Genomic DNA, 8166 nt, shown 5'->3' with positions numbered 1-8166 from the left:
GGGAGGTAATCTTTTCAATGTATGTCTATTATCAAATTTACTTTGTTCCCTTTGTATCCTTTGTTGAAAAGAATACCCAGGTAGGCTCAGGGGTAGCAAAGCACTACTGCGACCTAGCGGATTATTGGTGGCTGCACATATATATCTCTTGTCATTGACTCGCCCGGCTATTGAAACTTGCACTGTGTGTGGTTGCTGAGAGGAGGTATGGGTGGAGCCTGTGTTTAGTGCCACTAAGAGTTGGGTACTTTATTGTTGGGTTTGTTTATATCTCCTGAGTCCCACAGCAGCAGTCTGCCTAGGAACCAGGTCCTGAACAAAAACACAGCTCGAGCCTCTTTTTATTTACCAAGTCCATAGAAAGCCTTTGAGTTGCATGTCTCATGATCGTACAACAATCAGGTGATTAGCACAGACATAGGCATTACCGTTTGTGTACTAATAGAAATAGGCTAGCTAGCTATTGGCCATGTCCTGCCATGTGAGAGCTAAATGGACAGAAACTTCGTCCATAGGTAAAGGAGGACTGTAGACCAGAATGAAGAAATAGAGTGTCTAGAGTGGGGAAGAATAGTATGAGTGGAAGTGACAGTGATAAAAGAGAAACAGACAGTAAATTAGATAATATATGAAAGAGACAGGAAACAGGAAACAATTGGCAGCTCCCTAAAATTCTTTATCTGTTATCCTCACCTTCTCTTCTTTAATAGGAACATGCTCAATGTTAACCACATTAAAATATATATATATATATATATATATATATATATATATATATATATATATATATATATATATATATATATATATATATATATTCTATTACAATATAAATCAGCTGGATTCTTCCCCCAATTAATACACCCACTAAAATTCTGAGTTAGTAAGTTTACTCACATGCTTAACTCAAAGTACATTTTTGGCCCTTGTCAGGACAGTAAGGAGGTGTAATATTTAGTGTTATTCTTTTTATAGGAAACCATGAATGTTGGGACAGGATGGGCCATAAAAGTAGTAGGGCATACAGGGGTAGGAAAATAGGGGGTCTGTTTGAGGGACCCCACAAAAATTTGTCCTACCCAGGGTCCTGCAAATGTTGTGGATGGCCCAGGTCCCTGCAATGGCAGTCTCCAGTGACTACATACAGCAGAATGATGCCCACCTATGAAAAGGTTTATATATATAATAAATTAATGTGCCAGCACTACCAGTATAGTACATATGAGAGTCATTTACTAAAACAGTGTTCCTGTGTAGGATACATTTATTGTAGTGCACAATAGGGGTCAAAATCAATTTTAGACTGAAGAGAAAAAGGACCCCTATAGTCCAGCACTAGACTATTACTCAAAAATAATTAGCATTACCATAATGAAAAAGAGAAACAGGGTAGTACATGAATACAAAATAATTTGTTTTCAATTAGCAACATAATATCTGACACTCTGCATCAAAAAGTAAACCATATACACAAATACTTTAGGAACCAGTCCATTAAATAAGTCCGTTATCTGGATCCATGATAAGAAAAGTGAGAACACTCAAAAGGCTGTGTTTTACCTGCTATTCATCCAGTAAAGTTTTGTCGACGGTCTTCGGTTTCAGGATCGTCGGTCTTCAGTTTCAGGATCGTCGGTCTTCAGTTCCAGGATCGCCGGTCTTCAGTTCCAGGGTCGCCGGTCTTCAGCTCCGCCCTCCGCTCTGGATTGTTCCTGGAAGAAGAAGAGGTGGCCGCTTGGAAGAAGACATCACCCCCTGGAACAGGACCTTCTCCGCCGGACTTCAGGAACGGTTACTACCAACCTGGGGGTTAGACAGGTTTTTTAAGGGTTTTTTGAGGGTGTGTGTTTTATTTAGATTAGGGATGTGCAGTAAAAGAGCTAAATGCCCATTTAAGGGCAATGCCCAAACAAATGCCCTTTTCAGGGCAATGGGTAGTTTAGTTTTTTTAGAGTTAGGTTCTTTTATTTTGGGGGGTTTGTGGGTGGGGGGTTTACTGTTAGGGGGACTTATACTTTTTTTCTGTAAAAAGAGCTGTTTATCTTGGGGCAAAGTCCTTTTAAGGGCTACTGGCAGTTTATTCTTAGATTAGGGGGTGTTTTTATTTGGGGGAGTTATTTTTATAGGGATTAAGTTTAATTTTGTAAACTTTGGTAATTAGTTAGTTATTTTATTTGCTGTAATATTATATTTTTTATATTTTCTGTCATTTAGGTTAATTTAAACTTAGGTTAATTTTTTAATTTTTAGGAGTTAGACAGGTTTTTTTTAAATATTTTTTTTTTTTAAATTAGGGATGGGCAGCAAAAGAGCTGAATGCCCTTTTCAGGACAATGGATAGTTTAGGTGTTTTAGTGTTAGGTTTATTTATTTTGGGGGGTAGAGGGTTTAATTGGTAGTTTAGCATTAGATTAGGGGGTGTTTTTATTTAGGTGGGCTTTTTTATTTCCATAGGGATTAGGTTTTATTTTTTGTAATTTGATTATTTTTTTCTGTAGTTCAATTTTTTATTTTAATTTAACAACACATATACTGATAGGGGAGAGAGAGCAGATGAGAGGGGAGAGAGAGCAAAAGAGAGGGGGGAAATCAAAAGAGAAGAGGGAGAGAAAGAGCAAAAGAAAGGGGGAGAGTGAGCAAAAGAGAGGGGGAGAGAGCAAAAAAGAGAGGGGGAGAGAGATTAAGAGAGGGGAGAGAGAGACCAAAAGACAGGGGAGAGAGCAAAAGAGAGGGGGTGAGCAAAAGAGAGGGGGGGAGAGAGAGAGCAAAAGAGAGGGGGAGAGAAAGAGAGCAAAGGAGAGGGGAGAGAGAGAGAGCAAAAGTGAGGGGAGAGAGAGAGCAAAAGAGAGGGGGAGAGCAAAAGAGAGGGGGGGGGGAGAGAGAACAAAAGAGAGGGGGAGAGAGAGAAAGAGCAAAAGAGAGGGGGAGAGAGAGCAAAAGAGAGGGGGGAGCTGCATCCAGGTGGATTCTTTCACCACCCTGCCATTTTCTGAATCCACTTGGATGCAGCATAAGCTGGATTCTTTCACCACCCTGCTATTTTCTGAATCCACCTGGACTGCTCTTCCGAAAATGGCAGGGTGGTTTGGTGGTTCCGTCACCACAATAGACTGCCCTCTGGGCAGGCTTTCCCATTAGTACATAAAATAATTGCTAAAGAAAGAAAAGAAAAAGAGCATCCGCAGGCACACATTCAAATATCAATATGTCACCCCCCCCCCATTTACTACTCGCCTGTTCGGGTATGATGCTAAAACTTAAAATTTCTTAACATGGATTAAAAGTGAACAATAACACATAACTAAAAGCATACAAAGAGAGAAGCACTCTACTAGGAACGAACAACAGTTCATCGGCTAGTTCTATGGCAATTTACCACCCGGAAGCAGCCTCTTTTAAACCAGTGTTCTTTTCACAGAGGAAAACTTTCCTGAAGTATATCAGTCTGATCCCGCCAAGTAAAGTCAGTCCAGCCCCGAAATACCAGGCAATTCTCCTCTGAACAGTATCCTATATTCTTAATAATTAATTGGTTATCGTGTATTGTATAATTTACTGCTTATCTTTTATTAATTAATAACCATTTTTATATACTAGATTAACTTTGTGGTCTGCTTTGTAGTAACAGGGCTAAATATATGCTGACAAGGTAAAGATACCTCAGAGCAGATTTGCAGCACCTGCAGATTTTTATAAAATAAATAATAAAATAAAATAGTATGTGTGTATATATATATATATATATATATATATATATATATATATATATATATATATATATATAAAACACTAACACCACACGCACAAAGGTCCATAAATGTTTATCATACTACTACTATGTGTATACATGTATATATATATATATATATGTATATATATATATAAATCAGCAAAGTAAGGGAGTCACTCACAGGGTCTTGTAGTGACGAACAAAGTCTTTATTGATGTTTCGGGGTTGCCCCCGTTTTCAAAATAGGCATACAAAAACAGACAAGTACTTACCCCCTATATACCCATACTAATCATCTAACACCCGTCAGCTGATTATGGCCGTGACCGGAGTCACGTGACAGCGTTGCCGTAGCAACCAGACGCCAACCGCAAACAGCTGGTGTAATAAAAACAGAAACACAGCTGCTATGTATTAACCTGGGCCACGTTAAATACATAGTGCAGAATCAATTTACATAACATAGCGGGTGTGTCATATTAATTAACAACAGGCGTGCTACTTACTAAATACAAAATACAATGCAAGTTCAATTAGTTATCAGTTGGCTACTAGACAATTAAAGGCACACAGGTTATTTACATAATGTAAGACGAACCGTTATAAAGTCTAAATATAGACATATACTGTGAGCAAATATGTAAATAAATGCAGTCAACAACTCATTTAAAGGGTGAAGGGCTGAAAGTCATAGGCAGTATGATCCCCAATCTTACAATATCTAGGTTACTGAATACAAGATAAAGCGAACCGCATACATAAAATAAAACAAAATACGACAACCACGTAAACACAAAGTTGCATGCAAAGTAGGGAGTAGTGTTATGTTAACCCTTACACCAGTAAAATATTCTGTATAAAGAATATAAATAATAAATATCCTGTACAAAGATACTGGCCATGCATGAAAAGCACATAAGGTGTGAAATAGGTAATAAAACTAAATGTCACAGCCAATTATGTGTGTACGTATCACTGGCAACATAGTCCCTGAACTATGTGGCTTGTGGTGGAAGCTATATTCTAAACATACCAAGATGCAATCAAAGTGTTACAAGAATGTTACAAAAATGTTTACAAAAAATCTTTACAAAAAATCTTTACAAAAAATCTTTACAAAAAATCTTACAAAAATCTGCAACAATGTCAGTCCAAGTGTACATTAAGTCCCCTGGGTGTCATTGTCCCCAGGTCGAAGATCCACCTAGATTCTCTTTGGAGGAGGATTTCGGCCCTATCCCCTCCCCTAGTAAGAGGGGGGACATGGTCGATGATGATGTACTTAAGGTCAGATACCTTGTGGCCCGCTTCTAAAAAATGCCTGGCTACAGGCTGGTCAGAGGATCCTTTTTTAATGGCAGTCCGTATTGCTGACCGGTGGTTGGCCATCCTCGTCCATAGGTTGTCCACTGTTTTGCCCACATAGAACATCCCACAAACACAATGTAGTAGGTACACTATAAAGCATGTGGTACAGGTAACCCTGTGCCGGATTTTATATTTCTTTGTTGAATAGGAGTGAATAAAGTGGTTGCCCGTGGTAAGTCCCCCACATGTGGTACAGCCAAGGCATCTAAAACATTCTGGTTTGTTTTTTTGCCAAGTCTAATTGCTATAGCATTTGATAGGATCCGTTTAAATCAGTTGATCTCTGAGGGATTGTGCCCTGCGGTATCCAATCCGAGGTGGAGGCATGTTTTTGAAGGGTAGGTCTTTATCTGTTGTGAGCAGGTTCCAGTTGTCCCGCAGTGCTCCTGCGATGCCCTCTTTACTGATGGTGTATGTGGTCGTGAAGGTCAATTTGTTATATTTCTCCTTATTTTTCATCTTGTAGAGTAGTTCCCTTTGCGTATCCTTCATTGCTTGTTCTTTACTCTCCTTCAGGCTACCTCTGTGGTAACCCCTTTGTATGAACCTGTGCTCCATCTCTATCATCTGTGCATTTCTCCGTTCAATACTGGTATTGTTCCTTGTCACCCTTTTGAATTGGGAAGTCGGTAGTGCTCTCTTTAGGCTTGAAGGGTGGAAGCTTGAGGCATATAGAATAGATTTCTTGTCTGTGGGCTTGTGATTAATATTTCCCCCTGTCTCACGATTCTTATGTCTAAGAAATCCTCTGATTCTCTGTCGTAAGTCATCTTGAATTTCACAGTTGGGTGGACAACATTTAATTCCTCAATCCACTGTAGTAAACCTTCTTCTGTGCCTTACCATATTGGAGAAAAAGATCATCAATGTACCATTTAAATAGATGGATTCTGGTGTCATGAAATATATCCATTTTCCAATTCAGCCATGAATAAGTTGGCATATGATGGAGCCATATTCGACCCCATAGCCGTGCCTGCTGTTTGTAAATAGAATGTACGTTCATAGCGAAAATATCTAAGTTCCAAGCATACTCTTAACATTTCACATACCGCTTCTGCTGGAGAACCAATGTAGGGATATCTGGCCAGTTGTCTTCTGGTAGCTGCTATACCCTCCTGATGTGGTATGACGGTATAAAGACTGGTCACATCCAATGTGACCAGTAATGTTTCATCTGTCAATGGGGGTAACTCCAATAGTAATCGAATCATGGCTGCTGAGTCCAATAGAAAGGAAGGTACATTTCTGACTATTGGTTGTAGTATGCTGTCCACATATGTGGAAATAGGTTGTAGCAGTGATCCAATGGCGGAGACAATTGGTCTTCCTGGAGGATCCGTAAGGCTTTTATGCACTTTAGGCAGCATATAGAGCACTGGTATCCTTGGGAAAGCTGTTGTCATATATTCCTTTGTACCCTTATCAATGAAATTCTGGTCATGTAATTGCTGGATTAGCTCATCCACCAGGTTTTTTAATTTCTTCATCGGATCTCCCCTGAGAGTGTTGTAGGTGTCTGTATCGTCCAGTTGTCTCATTACTTCTTTTTTGTAGTCGTTGTAGTCCTGTATGACGACAGCCCCACCTTTATATGCTTCTCTCAGAACGATGTTGTTGTCATTCTGTAGGTCCCTTAGTGCTTGTTTTTCTTTATATGTCAGTTTATGCCTGTATTGGGTATGGGTTTTACAACCCTCCTCGCTTGTCTGCCATAGCAGTCTAGAAAATGTTTTGATAGAGGGATTGTTGCTATTCGAATCATAGGTGCTCTTTTTCTTCAGGGCAGGTGTGGATTCTTCATTGATGGATGTCTGGAAGTGTTCTTTGAGTCTAAGTGAGCGGGTAAAACGCTGTACATCCACATATAGGTTGAAGGGGTCAGGGTTAGTAGTAGGAATGAAAGAAAGACCCTTATTAAGGACACTCCTCTAGTCTTCTGTGAGTATGTGTCCACTAAGGTTGATGATCAGCTCCTCATATACCTTCCTCTCCTGGGTAGTCTTGGTGGTCTGCCTGTAGCCCCCCCTCCGGGTCCTCTGCCTCCCCCGTTTTTTGAGCGTGTTAGCATGCCACTTTGTTGTTCCATCGTGTCAGTTGGTGCCCTGTTGGTGTTGTCCGAATCGAAACTGTTTCCAGAGCTGTCCACCGTACCCAATGGTCTTGTACGGTTGTACCTTTGTCGCCAGGGTCTATTCGCTCTGTACATGCTTCTTTCATCTGGGCTCATCTGCCACCGGAACACACTCTTATTCTTATAATCCTGTGTAACATCTTCCAGTTTTCTATTCTTGAATGTTATTAGGTCATTTTCGTATTTATCAACCTCTTCCTTAAGTTTATTCAGCCAATTTTAGTCAGTATCTGTTTCCAGTCTACTTAGGTGCAGTGTTTCATACGCCCTTGTTTGGTTTCTATTTATTTCTAGTAGTCTTGTAACCTCCTCAATCACAAGGAGAATTTGGTTGAGTGAGCATTTGTTTATAATGTTACACTCTTTTAAACAAAATGCAGGGTTATTCCTCCCTATAGTCGGTGTATTCCTTATTCTAAATCCCCAGGGGATGAATTTCTTGCGATGGTATTCCGACAAGTATGTAGCATGAAGTATTAAATATTTTTCTTTCTTTTTCAGTTTTGCAAGTTTTGCATATATATGACTGGTTTTCTCCATTGTTGCCCTTGTTGGTAATGTGGCAAATCTGATTCTAGAGGCGTCCTCTTCAGTAAAGAATTCCTCTGCCCCTGTATTATCTCTGCATCCGTCATGTCAGATTCCATGTCTTGTTCCATAGTGTTTTTTTGCATACAGTGTATGCTAGAGAACAGCTTGTGTAGCAAAAAGCTTATAATGAAAAGAAATGTAATAGCAGGACTATAGGTCCTCAAAAGTCTGAGTGCTGCCACAATAAATATTTGGCAAAGGAGGATGGTAGAAGCACTTCTGGTAAATTGTAAAGTCTCAAAACCGGCCCATGGGTTCATACAAATTGGTTACCACAGAGGTAGCCTGAAGGAGAGTAAAGAACAAGCAATGAAGAAGGATACGCAAAGGGAACTACTCTACA

Source organism: Bombina bombina, chromosome 1, assembly GCF_027579735.1.
Source record: "Bombina bombina isolate aBomBom1 chromosome 1, aBomBom1.pri, whole genome shotgun sequence".
In the NCBI taxonomy this organism is placed as follows: Eukaryota; Metazoa; Chordata; class Amphibia; order Anura; family Bombinatoridae; genus Bombina; species Bombina bombina.
This window is presented reverse-complemented; position numbering follows the sequence as displayed.